This window comes from Chiloscyllium plagiosum, unplaced genomic scaffold (assembly GCF_037043375.1).
Source record: "Chiloscyllium plagiosum isolate Xiang-an unplaced genomic scaffold, Cpla_swu_hap1 HiC_scaffold_21, whole genome shotgun sequence".
Lineage (NCBI taxonomy): Eukaryota > Metazoa > Chordata > Chondrichthyes > Orectolobiformes > Hemiscylliidae > Chiloscyllium > Chiloscyllium plagiosum.
This window is the reverse complement of record NW_028270159.1, coordinates 95,091,699-95,108,455: the sequence shown is the minus strand read 5'-3', so window position 1 is coordinate 95,108,455 and position 16,757 is coordinate 95,091,699.

The window sequence follows — 16,757 nt, the reverse complement described above, 5'->3', positions numbered from 1 at the left end:
ATTAAATGCTGCCCTTACCAGCGATGCAGACTTCCCATGTTATAACAATATGGAAATTTAAATAAAATAAAGAATGATGCAAGAGATCAGAAACGTCGAAAAACCGCCACAGAAACTGAGCAGATTTTGCACCCTTGGGTCGAGGGAAAAATAGAATTGACATTTCGAGCCCACTGCCCATACATCATAACTGAACACAGCTTGAAAATATTGTGATTGATGTTGGTGACAGTGATGTCTATTATGAATTGAGAAGGAGAAAGTTGATTAGATAGAGAAAGAGAGAGATAAAAGAACATTTGTTGTATAGGGGAGAAGGAGTGAGTTGAATAGAAAAAGAGAGGGAGAGTGAACAAGAAGCAAACATTCTTTGAGAAGGTGACCAAACAGGTAGATGAGAGTAAACCAGTTGATGTGGTGTATATGGATTTCAGCAAAGTGCTCGTTAAGGTTGCCCACAGTAGGCTATTGTACAAAATGCAGAGGAATGGGATTGTGGGAGTTATAGCAGTTTGGATCAGTAATTGTCTTGCTGAACGAAGACAGAGGGTGGTGGTTGATGGGAAATGTTCATCCTGGAGTCCAGTTCCCAGTGGTGTACCGGAAGGGTCGGTGTTTGGTCCACTGCTGTTCGTCATTTTTATAAACGACCTGGATGAGGGCGTAGAAGGGTGGGTTAGTTATTTGCGGACGACGCTAAGGTCGGTGGAGTTGTGGATAGTGACGAAAAATATTGTAGGTCACAGAGAGGCATAGATAAGCTGCAGAGCTGGGCTAAGCGGTGGCAAATGGAGTTTAATGCGGACAAGTGTGAGGTGATTCACTTTGGTCGGAGCAAACGGAATGCAAAGGACTGAGCTAATGGTAAGATTCCTGCTAGAGTAGATGAGCAGAGAGATCTCGGTGTCCAGATACACAGATCCTCGAAAGCTACCACCCAGATTGTCTGTGTTGTTAAGAAGGCATACAGTGTTTTAGCTTTTATTAATACAGGGATCGAGTTCCAGAACCATGAGTTATGCTACAGCTGTAAAAAAACTCTGGTTCCGCCGCACTTGGAGTATTGTGTACAGTTCTGGTCACTGCATTATAGAAAGGAAGTGGAAGCTTTGGAAAGGGTGCAGAGGAGATTTACTAAGATGTTGCTTGGTATTGAGGGAAGGACTTACGAGGAAAGGCTGAAGGAATTGAGGCTGTTTTCGTTAGAGAGGAGAAGGTGGAGAGGTGACTTAATAGAAACATATAAGGTAATCAGAGGGTTAGATAGGGTGGACAGGGAGACCTTTTTTTCCAAGCATGGTGACAGCAAGCACGAGGGGGCATAGCTTTAAATTGATGGGTGATAAATAGTAGGACAGATGTCAGAGGTAGCTTCTTTACTCAGAGAGTAGGAAGGGTATGTTTGGAATGCTTTGCCTGCAACCGTAGATTCGCCAACTTTAAGTACATTTAAGTCGTCATTGGACAAGCATATGGACGTACATGGAATAGTGTAGGCTAAGTGGGCTTCAGATTGGTATGACAGGTCGGCGCAGGGCCTGTACTGCACTGTTATGTTCTATGTTCTATGTTCAAACAAAGGGATTGTTGATGATCAGCTGGAATGGAAATAAAAACGAGATTAATCTTATTTATTTTTATTTTGTTCCCATATTACTGAAAGTCATACCCATGCTGGGTAAACACCAAAGTCACTGTATAAAGTGAGCTATGTCTCTGTCTCTCTTCCCTGTGTGTATTCATTATCTTCATTTATTCATTAGTGGGATGCTGCGCCAGTATTAAATTTCCTTTCCTCATTGTCCATGAGATGGTGTTGGTGAGATGCCTTTCTGACCCACTGCAGTCCGTGGGCTGTAAATAGTCAGTGCTTAGGACTGAACATCCCCACTTCTGATCGTATGATAAAGGGAAAGACATTGATGAATTAGCTGAAGTTGTTTGTGCCGAGAACGTTTCCCCGAGGATCGCCTACAGAGATATCCAGGGACTGAGAGGATTGATCTCCACCAGCCATATTGTGTTCTGAATGACTCAAACAGTGGAGATTTCAATTTTGTTCAGGCTCCTTGACACCCTGCTCAGTCAAATCCTGCCGTGATGTCAGGGCCAGTCACTCTGATGCTGTGTTCATAACTTTTGTTCATGTCAATAGGCCAAGGTATATGTGTGGGGAGTGTTTCCTTCTCTCAGAGGGTAGTGAATTTTGGGGCCTCTCTATTCCAAACATCTACATTAATGAAACGTTTGAGGCCGTGGCGTGGTGTTAATGGATGTTGACACATCAGGGAGTTGAGGGCGACAAAGAATTGGGCATGAAAAAGAAATTCCGGCCAAGAGCATATCAGCCATGACCTTACTGAATTGAAGGTCAGGCCTGAGGGGCTATGTGGTCTGGTGTTTTCCAGTATACACAATAATCCTGTCATTTTGTGGCCTCTTCCATTTCCTATATTACTGACTTGAAGTAGCTGAATAGACTAATACTGTCGCTACATGATCTAAACTGGGTCTAGTTCTATCGACCTGAGGGACTAATAAGTCTCCTTCTGTTACTGTATATCAGGCTCCATGGGCTGAAAAGGTTCATCTTGTTCTGGTGTAACTGAAATCCAGATAATACAATTCTACCACCATTGGAGAAAGTGAGCACTGCAGATGCTGGAGATCAGAGTCGAAAGGTGTGACACTGGAAAAGAACAGCATAGCAGGCAGCATCCGATAAGCAGGAGAATCGATGTTTTGGACATTGCTGATGATGGCCTTATGCCCGAAACGTCGATTCTCCTGACCCTCCGATGCAGCCTGACCTGCTGTGCTTTTCCAGCACCACACGTTTTGACGTCTACCGGCCCGCCCGAGTCAGAATTCCTGATCATGTCATCAAAGATCTTTAAAAAATTCATCAGGCTTCCACTCATGCTTACTATTCCTAATCAAACCCTATTTTCCAAATGCATCTTATCCCTCAGAATCTTCTCAAGTAATTTACCTTCCACAGATGTTAAACTTACTGGTCTATAGTTCCCAGGCTTTATATTTCAGTCCTTCTTGAATAAGGGTACAACATTTGCAATCCCCCAGTCTTCTGGGATCTCACTTTTGGTAAATGATGATCACAATTATCAGCCAGGACCACGGCAAATTCTTCTCTCGCCCCTTGCAGTGTTCTTGAATATATCCCGGAAGGACAATGAGATTTATGCAACTTCAAAATTCCAGTACATTCTGTACCTACTCTACTTGATATGGACTGTCCCTAAGATATCATATTCAACTTCCTCAAATTCCCAAGTATTCATGTCTTTCTCCACGTTAAACACGGAGAAGAAATATTTGTTGAGGACATCGCAAATCTCTTATGGTTACACACATACGTGTTCACAATTGTCTTTGAGTGCTCCTATTCTCTCAATAGTTAATGTTTTCCTTTAATATACTTAAAGGACCTTTTTGAATTCACCCTGCTCTTCTCAGCCAAGGCTATCTCATAGCCTTTTATTGCTGTCCCGATTTCCATCTTCAGTAAAGTCCTGTATCCCTTACATACCTCCAGGAGTTCCCTTGATCGCACCCACTTGGACTTGAGCCACACCTCCACATTTTTTCAGGTCAAGGCCTCAATAATTCTTATCATTCAGGGTTCCCCATTCCTGACAACTTTCCTTTCATGCTCACAGGAACATATACTGTAGATTTTGAACTCTAGCCGTCTCCTATTTGCCAGAGTTTCCTTTGCCTGCAAACAAACTACTCCAATCAACCCTACAAACTCCTGTATAAATCCATCAAAATTAATTTTGCCACAATTTAGAACTTGAACGTGTGGAGCAGTTTCATCTTCACTCTCCATAACCATTTGAAAATTAATAGAACTATGGTTATTTGTCGCAAAATGCTCACCCACTGTCACCTCCGTCACCTGTCCTGCCCTATTTCTTAAGAGTAAGTCACATTTTGCCACTTCTCGAACAGGACCCTCAATATAATGCTTGAAGAAACTTTCTTGACGCACTTAATGGATTCAATTCCATCAAATCACTTAACGCTCTGGCAGTCACAGTCTGCCCTACTAAAACCCCTATTATGACAACACTATTGTTCCTGCAAGTCTCCCCTCCCTCCCTGCATATTTGTTCCTCTAATTACCATTGACTATTTGGGGACCTATAGTACAAACCCAATAATTTCACCATCCCCTTCGTATTTCTTAGCTCCACCCACAAACCCTCACTGGTAGATCATTTATATATATATATCATTTCTGATCACTGCTGTGATACTCACCCTAAACCAAAATGCAACGTCCACTCCCCTCATTCCACCACCTCTGTCCCTCCTAACGCACGTTACCATGGTACATTAAGCTGTCAGTCCTGTTCCTCCTTCAGCCATGTTTCTGTAATGGCTAGAATATCCCAGACCCACGTACCTATCCATGCCCTGAGTTCACCGGCCTAACCGGTCAGCTCTTTTGTATTGAAATAAATGTAATTTATTCCAGCAGGCATTCCTTGCTCCCTATCGTGTTCCATCCTGAACTGTCTCTCCAGCTTACTGTTTCTGATTACTGTATCGTTCCAGCCTTGCACTTTCCTCCATGATCTTGAGGATAACTCACCCTTCCCCACCCCGCCAATCTAGTTTACACTTTCCCGTATAGCACAGTTAAAACTGGCTGCCAAGTTGTTGGTCCCCCATCCAATGTATGTGCCACCTGTCCCTCTTGAAGAGGTCAACTCTGTCACAGAACAGATCATAATGATCTAAAACTCTGAATGCCTCCTCACTGCATCGATTCGTTAGTCACATATTTATCTGTCATGTCCTCCTATTCTTACATTCACGAGTTCAAGACACTGTAAATAATCTGGAGATTACCACTGGTCCTGGTTTTTAACTTTTCTCCAAGCTCTCAGTAATCACTCTGTAGGACCTCATTCCTATATCTACCTGTGTCATTTGTGCCAACGTGCACAATGATGTCTGGCTGATCACCCTCCCCTTCGAGAATATTCTGCAGCCGATCGGAGACATCCTGGACCCTGACACCTGAGAGACAACACACCATCCTGGTTTCCCGTTTGAGGACACACAATCTCCGATCTGTCCCCCGAACAATCGAATCACCTGTATCTAAGACGATGTTTGCCTTTATCATTTCCTCCTGCTCCCCAGAGCCAATCATAATGCGACCAACCTGGCTACTGCTTTCCCCTGAACGGTCATTTCCTGACACCCATCCCCCATCTCCCAACACAAACAAAATCAATATCCTAAATGATATACTTGTTTTCGAGAGGAATGGCCACAGCGGATTCCTGCACTCCCTGCCTACTCCCTTCGCCATTCCTGGTGTTCGCCCAGCTACTCTCTGCCTGGAACATGACAGGAAGCAAGGAACGCCTATTGGATTAAATTGCGTTTATTTAAATGAAATGGGCCTGACAGGTAAGACTAATGAACTCAGCGCGTGGAGCTTTACATGGGACTGGGATATTATAGTCTGAACAGAAACTTGGCTAAGGAAGGGACTTAGGTGTGGCCACTTCGCTAAAGCTCTTATCTTTGAAGTGCTCTGAATCTGGGTGATCCAGACAGCAGCCAGGTCCAAGTCCCGAACATGGTCCCCCAGGAGCTGCAGCTGGCTGGACTGCCCAGACGTGTAGTCATCAGGGACGGTGGAAATCTCCCTGAGCTTCCACATCCTGCAGGAGGAATGTGCAATTGCCCTAACTGCCAGCTCAACTGTTGCCAGACTAGCGTTAAAAGGACTTTACCTGAGCTTACCTGTATTTTGTGGTGAGCTGCTGCTCACTGAACCATAAGACCATAAGACCATAAGACATAGAAGCGGAAGTAAGGCCATTCGGCCCATCGAGTCCCCTCCGCCATTCCAGCATGGCTGATCGGCATTTCAACTCCACTTGCCCACATTCTCCCCGTAGCCCTTAATTCCTTGTGACATCAAGAATTTATCAATCTTTGCTTTGAAGGCATTTAGCGTCCCAGCCTCCACTGCACTCTGCGGCAATGAATTCCACAGGCCCACCACTCTTTGGCTAAAGAAATGTCTCCGCATTTCTGTTCTGAATTTAACCCCGCTAATTCTAAGGCTGTGTCCACGGGTCCTAGTCTCCTCACCTGACGGAAACAATTTCCTCGCGTCCACCCTCTCCAGGCCATTTATTATCTTGTAAGTTTCTATTAGATCTCCCCTTAATCTTCTAAACTCCAATGAATACAACCCCAGGATCCTCAGCCATTCCTCAATGTTAGACCTACCATTCCAGGGATCATCCGTGTGAATCTCCGCTGGACACGGTCCAGTGCCAGTATGTCCTTCCTGAGGTGTGGGGACCAAAACTGGACACAGTACTCCAAATGAGGCCTAACCAGAGCTTTATAAAGTCTCAGTAGCATAACGGTGCTTTTATATTCCAACCCTCTTGAGATAATTGACAACATTGCATTCGCGTTCTTAATCATGGACTTAACCTGCATGTTTACCTTTAGAGAATCCTCAACTAGCACTCCCAGATCCCTTTGTACTTTGACTTCACGAATTTTCTCACCGTTTAGAAAGTAGTCCTTGCTTGTATTCTTTTTTTCCAAAGTGCAAGACCTCGCATTTGCTCACATTGAATTCCATCAGCCATTTCCTGGACCACTCTTCCATTTTAAGACCTTTTAGCTTTTCTAGCACTTTCTCTTTTGTAATGAACACTCTCGGACCAAAGCATTACTATCTACTCTGCTACTAACAGAACGGCAATAGACCAGTCCACGTTTAGTTTGGGTTAGGGAAGAAGGGACACACTAGACTGATGTAACATTTGGGCCTTATGCACTCTTTGACATCAGGCCCATACTTGGACATGGGGGGTGTCTTGCTGACGTCTTCCTTCCAGTAGTGGTCACTGCGCTAATGCAAATATTCGCCACGACAGCTAATCCGCATTGTTGCAGTCCTCTGGTCTTCTCTGTCTATTTGTACTGCATTTATGAATTCCTTGAATCTATCGATTGCATTCCAAACTGTGTCTCACTCCGGAGGGAGCGAGTTTGATTGTCCAGTGAACACAAGCTATTACAAAAAGTTTGCCATTAGACAGATTGGCGATAGGATACCCATCCGCTCGCTGAGTCTGCGTTTCCTTTCATTTAACGTATATATATTCTGATAACCTTCCATTCCATTTTCCTGCATTTTCCACATAACCATTGTTTTTCAATCTGTCCAGCTCAGCTTTAAAGATATTTAGTGATCCACCCTCAAAAACCTTGGGGCGGCACGGTGGCACAGTGGTTAGCACTGCTGCCTCACAGCGTCAGAGACCCGGGTTCAATTCCCGACTCAGGCGACTGACTGTGTGGAGTTTGCACGTTCTCCCCGTGTCTGCGTGGGTTTCCTCCGGGGGCTCCGGTTTCCTCCCACAGTCCAAAGATGTGCAAGTCAGGTGAATTGGCCATGCTAAATTGCCCGTAGTGTTAGGTAAAGGGGTAAATGTAGGGGTATGGGTGGGTTACGCTTCGGCGGGTCGGTGTGGACTTGTTGGGCCGAAGGGCCTGTTTCCACACTGTAAGTAATCTAATCAAAACCTTCACAATTTTCTCCAATCGTTCCCTCCCACTGATGTGAGACTTAGTGGTCTTTAATCCTGTGGCTTTTTTTTTCTAGCACTCTGTGTGGAAGTTGAACCTGCATTAGATGTTCGATTCCGGTTCGATCAAACCACCTCTTTGGCCAGAGACAAAACAATAAACAATACTAAGCTTAAGTGCCTGTAATCTCCTCCCTCATCTTCCACATACAGTTCATTGAGATCGAGGGATTTGCCCACTTTTTATCCTGCATCAACCTTCAATCCTTCCTCAGCTTCTGTGTCAATGTTTTTCAGGTTACTCTGGCAGGAACAGACAGCAAATCCACGAACTGCTTCTCCAAATTGAAGACCAATATATAGTATGCGTTTAACATATTATCTGGCTCTATGCGAAGGTTGCATCCTCGATCCCTAATACTCTCTATTCTTTCTCATGTTACCTTCTTACCATTAATAAACCGATAATATGTCTTTGGATTCTTGAAAATATTGCCCACTAATGTTTTTATCAAGCCCCCTCCCCGCTTTTTGCTCTTCGACTTACTTTCTTGAGTTTTGCCCTACATGGTCAACGACTCTTCTGGGACTTCCATTGACCTGCTCACTTTATTTCACCTTTAAGCTTCTCTTTCATTGTTAATTCCGTATTGAATATTTGTAGACATCCAAGCTTCACTGGGCTGGTTTTCCTAAATTTCATCTTCGGTGTAACATGTTGCGGTGAAATTCTCATCAATTCCATTTTGAGCATGTGACACCCCCCAACCCCCACCCCCACCCCCACGCTGTTCTGCTACAGTTTCACGCAGCAGTAACTGTCCTGTGGCCAGATCCTGTCTTTTTTTTGATAAAATCTGCCTCCTTCATCCAAATGATTCTTATTTTTCAAACATTTACCTTTTGGTCTTTTCTTTAAGAAGCTAAAGTACATGAGTCACGGTCACTGATCTGACAATGTTCTCCCAATTCTGCATGCAACACCTGACTGGCTTTGTTCCCCACAGTGAGGCCCGGCACAGCCCCGCCAATTGTTGTATCTGCTACATGTTGATATTAGAGGCTCTCTGGAATAAAGATCAAGACATCTGCCACCTCTTTAAAAATTATCACTGCCCGAATGAATGTTTGGAATTGAAATGCCTGAATAAAATGATCCTATTATTGTATTTACACACATCAGTGAATTGGTTATATATCTGCTCCTGTATTTTCTTTTATCTGGGGGTCTATAATATCTCCGCAGCAGTGTGTCTGCCATTGTTTTGATCCTAACCTCAACCCAGAAGACGTCATTTGAATACCCTTCCAAGATATCATCCGTCCTTACTGCACTCATTGACTTCATAACTAACAATGCAACACCACCTTCTCTTTTACCCCTCTCCTGTGCTGCCTATTGTTCTTGTACCACAGAATATTGAGTTGTCAGCCCTGACCTCCCTCAAACACATCTATGTGATGGCAAAAATGTCCACTTCTCTATGTCACCATTTTCACATCAGTCGGTCCCATAATATTCCCTGCATTACGATAAAGGACATCCAGTCTGGAATATTGCACTGGAATACTCTGTACCCCCGAGTTGTTCTGTCAGTTACTGTTTGTTATCAAGCTGAATTTCCATGATCGAGAACTGCAACTTTGGGACTGAATGAATAATTGTTGTGTTGTAATTTCTTTTTTAATTTATCAAATTCAAGGTTCGAGAACTGAACAGTTAGCTCCACATCCAATGAACCTCTGCTGATTAATTCCCTGCTCAGTGTGCAGAGGAGTCAGCCCTCAGTAATGGAGAAAGCGAGGACTACAGATGCTTGAGATCAGAGTCGAAAGGTGTGGTGCTGGTAGGTCACAACGGGTCAGGGAGCATCCGAGGAGTGGGAGAGTGAAAGCTTTGAACATAAGCACTTCATCAGGAAGACATTGGTGTGGTCACATTTATTTTCCATTCCATGATTCGCAGGGTATTTGGAACTGTGTTTGCTCAAGAAGGCAGCAGTGTATATAGCCCTGAAATGGAAAGCAATCAATCAGTTGTTTGGACAGGGAGTAGACAAAGTTAAGTGAAGTACAGACTGATTGAAGTACAAACATAATGATAAATAAGTCCCCTGAACCAGACTGGAAACACTCGAGGTTACCAGAGGAAATGAGGGAAGATATTGCTGCGCCTTTGTAGATGATCTTTGCGTCCACACTGTCCAATGAAGTATTGCCTGATGATTGCAGGGTTGCAAAAGTTATTCCCTTGTTAAGGAAAGGCAATAGGGATAATCCTGCGAAATACAGGCCAGTCAGTCTTACTTCTGTCATGAGCAAAGTATTGGAAAGGATTCTAAGAGACAGAATTTATGATTACTTGGAAAATCATAGTTTGATGATAGATAGTCAGCATGGCTTTTGAGTGGCAAGTCACGCCACACACATCTTATTGAATTATTTCAGGATGGGATCAAACACATTGATGAAGGTAGAGCAGTGGATGTGATGTGTATGGATTTTACCAAGGTGGTTGATGAGTTACCCTAAGATCGGCTCATTCAGAAAATAAGGCGGCGTGGGATGTAGGGAAACAGGGAAATCTGTCTGTGTGGATACAGAATTGTCTGACCCATAGAAGACTGATGGTGGTAGAACATGGAAAGTATTCAGCCTGGAGCTCGGTGACCAGTGGCGTTCTGCAAGAATCGGTTCTGGGACTGCTGTTCTTCGTGATTTTTAAAATGACTTGGATGATAAAGTAAAAGGGTGCTTTAGTAAGTTACACAATGTAACAAAGATTGTTGGAGTTATACGTGGTGTGGAGGGCTGTTGTAAGTTGCAATTGGACATTGACAGGATGCAGAACTGTGCTGGTATATGACAGATGGAGTTCAACCTGGATACGTGTGAAGTGATTCATTTTGGAAGGTCGAATTTGAATGCAGAATGCAGGGTTAAAGTGAGGATTATTGGCAGTGTGGAGGACCATAGGGGTCGTGTGGTCTATGTCATAGGACGCTCAAAGTTGTCACCCAAGTTGATAAAGTTATTAAGATGTATGGTATTTTCATTAGTCTGAGATTGAGTTTAAGAGCCGCAAGGTTATGCTGCAACGCCAAAAAGTTCTGATGGGACTACACTTACAATATTGTGTTCTGTTCTAGTCACCTCATTACTGGAAAGACGTTGAGGCTTCGAAGAGGGTGCTGAGGAGATTTATCAAGATGCTGCCTAAACTGGAGGGGATGTCTTACAAAGTAAAGTTGAGAGAGCTAGGGCTTTTCTCCTTGGAACAATGAAGAATGGGACGTGACTTGATAGAGGTGTACAAGATGATGAGAGGCATGGATAGAATGGGTAGTCAGAGACTTTCTTGCAGGGTGGAAATGGCTATCTCGAGCGGGCATAATTTTAAGGTGATTGGAAGAAGGTTTGGGGAGATGTCAGATGGAGGTTCTTTACTCAGAGAGTGGTGGGTGCTTCGAATGCACTGCCAGCGGTAGTAGAGTTAGCTGCATTAGGGATATTTAAGTGACCATTGGATAGGCGCATGAATGATAGTACAATGAAGGATATGCCAGTTAGTCTGATCTTCGAGTAGGATAAAAGTTCGGCAGGAAGTCAAGGGTCGAAGGGTCTGCAATGTGCTGTACTGTTCTGTGTTTTATGTTTCACCCAGCCTGTGCATTCTTATCAGTTGTTGAATGTGAGGGAGTGATGTATGTGAGATCAGGAAGCTAGGGAGGGCCGTTATCCCAGATCTTCAAGTTATGTTGTTCATTGTTACATTCACGTGAATGCCATTACAGTATATGTAGTGTCCGACACCAGGCAGGCTCCGCCAAGTTCAGTTATTAACGTGATTCTTGACTTGTCATTTGCTGCTCTTTTCTTCAGGTACAATCTGTTGGGTGACCCATATATTGATTAGATGTTTGCTAAGTTGCATGAATTGGGTAAAAAATAAGACATCAACTATGATTATTCAACTGAACTATAATCTCTGAAACCTATTAGGTCGATTCTATATTTATGGAACTATAATATAAACTCCTGTCAAGATTTTCCAACACAGAAATAAAGAATGCACATTTTATTTTCTATCGAACAAAGAACATGGATGTAACTCTTTTGGCGATCAGAATGACACACACAAGGTCAGGATTCAAAACAATGCATTGTCACTCCAACATTTTTAAAATGGTTGGCTTCTGAACGACTACATGTTCAGGGTGAGCAAACAAATGAACAATCAAATTGAATTAGCGTTCTTATACATTTATAAATAACCAATCAGTTTAATTGCTCACTGAAATGTACAAGCTTCAGCTATTTGTCAGCGAATTAAAAATGGCTATACTTCAACATGCTCTGTGAATATTAAACTAAATAAATGATTTGTGCTATCAAATTTTAGTGAACAATAATTTGAAAACGTTTAACTTTTAGAAAGAATTTTATTTAATTTGAAATGCAGACAGTGAACAAAAACGATGAATATATTAATGTGTGCGTGAAAATTCAAACCTTTTCAAAGAGATTTGTGCCAAAGCAATGACAGATTTGTTTGAGTAATTGGAATACAACATTTAAAATATTCATATTCTGAGCAATACTTAGACTATATAGTGAAGCTGGCCTTGCAATACTTGCATTTTAAATGCTTATGCTGCACTAAACAATCAGATATTTGCGAGCATTTACATTGGGAAATAATCGGATACTGAGTTTTATTCACATCAGACACATGATGGAGTGCAAAACTTTAAAGTACAGGAGGAGGCCATTGGCCACTGTGTGTGCATCAGCTCCAGGAATGTCTCCCAAGCCCCTCCCATTTGCCAGCCCTATCTCTGCAGCCTGTTAAATTCATATTTCCAAATATATATCCAGTTCTTTTGTTTAATGTTCATCCACAACTCTCCCAGACAGTTCCATTCCAAATCCTTACAACTCTCTCAATAAAGAAGTTTTTCCTTATCTCATTCCTGGCTGTTTTGCTGGCAAGCTTGAAATTAGAACTCCTTGATGCTGTAATGCCAACTAACAGAAACAGAGTATTCCTGTTTACTCTATAATTTTTTTTCATACGTTTGAGCACCGCAATTAGTTCACATCTTTGTCTGTTCTGCACAAGGAAGAATAAGCCTTGCAAGAACTGGAACAAGCACTACATCGGAAAAACAGTCAGAAAACTAGCCACCTGGATACATGAACAACAATTAACCAGAAAAAAAAAGACATGACCCACTATCACTATCCTTACATACAGATGAGGAAGTATAAGATTTAGACTGGTCAAAGTTTGTGAGACGATTTGTAGCTCGGGTGCTCGTTGTTGTGGTTCTGTTCGCCGAGCTGGGAATTTGTGTTGCAGACGTTTCGTCCCCTGTCTGGGTGATGTTTCCTCTGGCATTTATCGTGGATTTAATCTGCCGCTTCCGGTGGTCAGTTCCAGCTGCCCGTTGTAGTGATCGGTATATTGGGTCCAGGTCGATGTGCTTATTGATTCAATCTGTGGATGAGTGCCATGCCTCTTGGAATTCCCTGCCTGTTCTCTGTTTGGCTTGTCCTATAATAGTAGTATTCTCCCAGTCGAATTCATGTTGCTTATCATCTGCGTGTGTGGCTACTAAGGATAGCTAGTCGTGTCCTTTCGTCGCTAGAAGGTGTTCATGGATGTGGATTTTTAGCTGTCTTCCTGTTTGTCCAATGTAGTGTTTTCTGAGGTCCTTGCATGGGATTTTGTACACTACATTGGTTTTGCTCATGCTGGGTATCAGGTACTTCGTTCTGGTGAGTTGTTGTCTGAGAGTGGCTGTTGGTTTGTGTGCTGTTATGAGTCCTAGTGGTCGCAGTAGTCTGGCTGTCAGTTCGGAAATGCTCTTGATGTATGGTAGTGTGGCTAGCCCTTTGGGTTGCGGCATGTCCTCGTTCCATTGTCTTTCCCTTAGGTATTTGTTGATGAAATTGCGCTGGTATCCGTTTTTAGTGAATACATTGTATCGGTGTTCTTCTTCCTCTTTTTGCAGTTCTGGTGTACTGCAGTGTGTTGTGGCCCTTTTGAATAGTGTCTTGATGCAACTTCTTTTGTGTGTGTTGGGGTGGTTGCTTTCGTAGTTCAGTACTTGGTCTGTGTGTGTGGCTTTCCTGTATACCTTTGTGGTGAATTCTCAGTTAGGTATTCTCTGTACCATCACGTCTAGGAATGGGAATTTAGACTGGGTCTGCACATCCGTCTAGGACAAGCCATACAGGGACACGCGCGCGAATTCCTAGAAGAATAGCATTCCAATCTGAACTCTATCAACAAACACATCGATTTTGATTCCATCTAACACTCTCTGACAAAAAGTACCGGACATAAAATCACCAATACTGGAAATTACATTACTGACTCAAAGAAACCTAAACACATAAATAGCAACCATGACATAACACTAGCACTTCTTTAGAGGCTCACTGATAATGTTCCCTAGTACAGTGATGAACCATCTGAAAATGGACTCTGCAGCTCAGCGAACAAACTGACATCCAGAAGAAGTGCAATTTCTCTCATCCTCTCTTTAACTAAATACTTCATTCCACTTGTCATTCCGATTATTTTAAGGTTATTTATATTCTTCTGCAAAGTAATATCATGTCTTTCTGTGTGTGTTTGAATGTGTGTGTATGTGTGAGACAGAGCGAGAGAGAGAGAGAGAGAGAATAATCTGTAATCTCTGGATTACTCCCCGTGCCATGTGGAAAAGAGGGAAGAATGACAAAGACAGTAAAGCTTAACATGTTGTTAAAAATCTCGTTCAGAGGTGAGGGTTCCAGATTGTTGAATCATTGGGATCTCTTCCAGGACAGGTGGGGACCTGTACAAAGAATATAGGTTGTATCTTAACTGGACGAGCACCAACATCCTTGTGGGGAGGTGTGCTAGTGCAACTCAGATGGATTTGAATGATCCAGGAGAGTGAGAACCAAAGCAGATGATCAGGAAGTGAGCAGAAGGTAGAGGTGAATAGGACATCAGGCACAGCCAGTCTAATGACCATGCCGAAAGAAGGAATCAAAACAGTGAGTTGGGAATTGGAATAAATTATCGAGGTGAGGCGCAGGTTTTTCAGAGATTAACAAATAAGGATGGAGAGTGTGGGGGGGTGTGAGGGAGTGAGGTGTGTGTGATCAGGGAGACAGTGCACAAGAAAATGTTAAAGGGGAAAGAAGCTGGGCTGGGGAATTCTGTGATAAACAACTGGCAGCAAAAAATGGGAAACTTGCTGTTTGTCAAAGTGAATACCTGGGAAAGAATTGTTTTTCCTTCAGATAAATGTCACCCTTATTGCTAGAGTTCTGTGTTATAATGGAGGAAAAGCTGTGTTCATATTATGGCAGTAGCTTTAATAATGGTGGCAAACTGCTAGAATAGTGTCAGTGCTGTTGTTGGACAATGCTTTCACCGAGCATAGTAATTACACTGTATATTCCCAGAGATGGCTGGACTGCCTTTGGTTGAGTGAGTGCTGAAGTTGCATGAGATGATGTTGGTTTGTAATATAGCCACTTACTGAGTACAGTCAAAGGAACAAAGCAGCAACTGCCATTGTTTATTGTTTCAGAATACACCAGAATGTTCATGGTTGCCACTGCAAAGAATCTTGCAATGAAAAACAGGTCTGTCACGTCTGTGCCAGCAAGTGCATATCCGAAGACATTTTAAACCTTTGTGGGTTTACCTGCCTCAACGACACACCGAGACAACGCATTCCAGATTCATACCATCCTCCCAGTTCTAAACACATTCCGCAAATCCTCTCTTAATCCCCTGACGTTCACTTTCAAAGTGTATACCTTTGTTTTTGATCCTTTGACTAAGGAAAACATATGCTGCCTGTTCGTCCTCCCCATACCCCTTTTGCTCTGTACACCTTACCATATTCCCTCCTCAACCTTCCCTGCTGCAAAGAAAAAACGAGCAAATTTAGCCCTCCTCTTTCGTACTCACTTTTGAGTACCCACTTGTCTTGCTACTTCTGACTTGCATCTTCCCAATTTATCGGTGTTACATTTCATCAGGCCATTGATCTGGCTATCTGAATAATCTGTTTCTATCCTTCTGTAGCCTAACACCTTCTTCCTGACTATGACCCAACCAGCTCATTTTTATGTCATCCACAACATTGGTCATCATCCCACTGCTCCCCACCTTCCACATTCTCACAATCGTCATTTCTGAATATCACAAACAAACCGTGATTTCCTTCCTGTTCTCCAGATGTTAGTCAGAGGATGACTTGACAATTCCAGTCTCTTGATTTTCCTATTTTGGTGAATTTGAGTGATGTAGTTAACATATTTTATGAGGGAGCATTTTCGACACAGAGTTGAAGTCACCTTTTACACTCTGCCCCTCTGCATGTTTTATTTATAGGCATTGTAAATAATTTAGGATAAACTAGGGTTTGGCACCTTGCAATAGAACATTAGCATTTTGCGTGGCACTGTTCTTTGTAACATTCCCTGCAATAGCCAGAGCTGAAGAAATTTTTCATCTGCAGGATGGACATGGACAAACATTCATTGCTCGTTTAAATCAGCGAGTGTGATGGGGATAAATATTCAATGAAGTTCTATGTTAGGGGCAAACTACAGAAGATAAAACCATATTCTCATATCCACCTTGAATTGGAAGCAAATACATATTGTAAAAAAATAAAAAATATTGAAACACCACCGTAGGGGAGAAAGAAACATGTCGTCTGCACTTGATGGAGATATAGAAATATATAGTACATGTCCAACCTGAACAAGAATCAAGTGGTGGAAGAGAAAGTACAAGGAATCCTTTCTACATTTTAAAGGGAATCCAGATCCTGATTTTCTTGTACAGTGATGTTTTCTCATCCAATCTCACTACCTCAAATACAAGCTTTTCCCTATCACTAAAACGTCATCTGCCATTCTTCCTCTTCCGTTCTACTCTTTTCTTACATTCCTACTCCCCTTGCATTACCCCTTCTGCTGCCACATTCTCTTCCACTGATGATCTCCCTTCACACTCTTCTTCTGCCACTCCCACTGTAAGTTACACCAATTCCCCAGTTACTCCCACTTTCTCTGGCCATCCCTTCCCCTTTTTGCTTTCCAACTGGGATGATGGGAGCCGCTGGCTTCTGG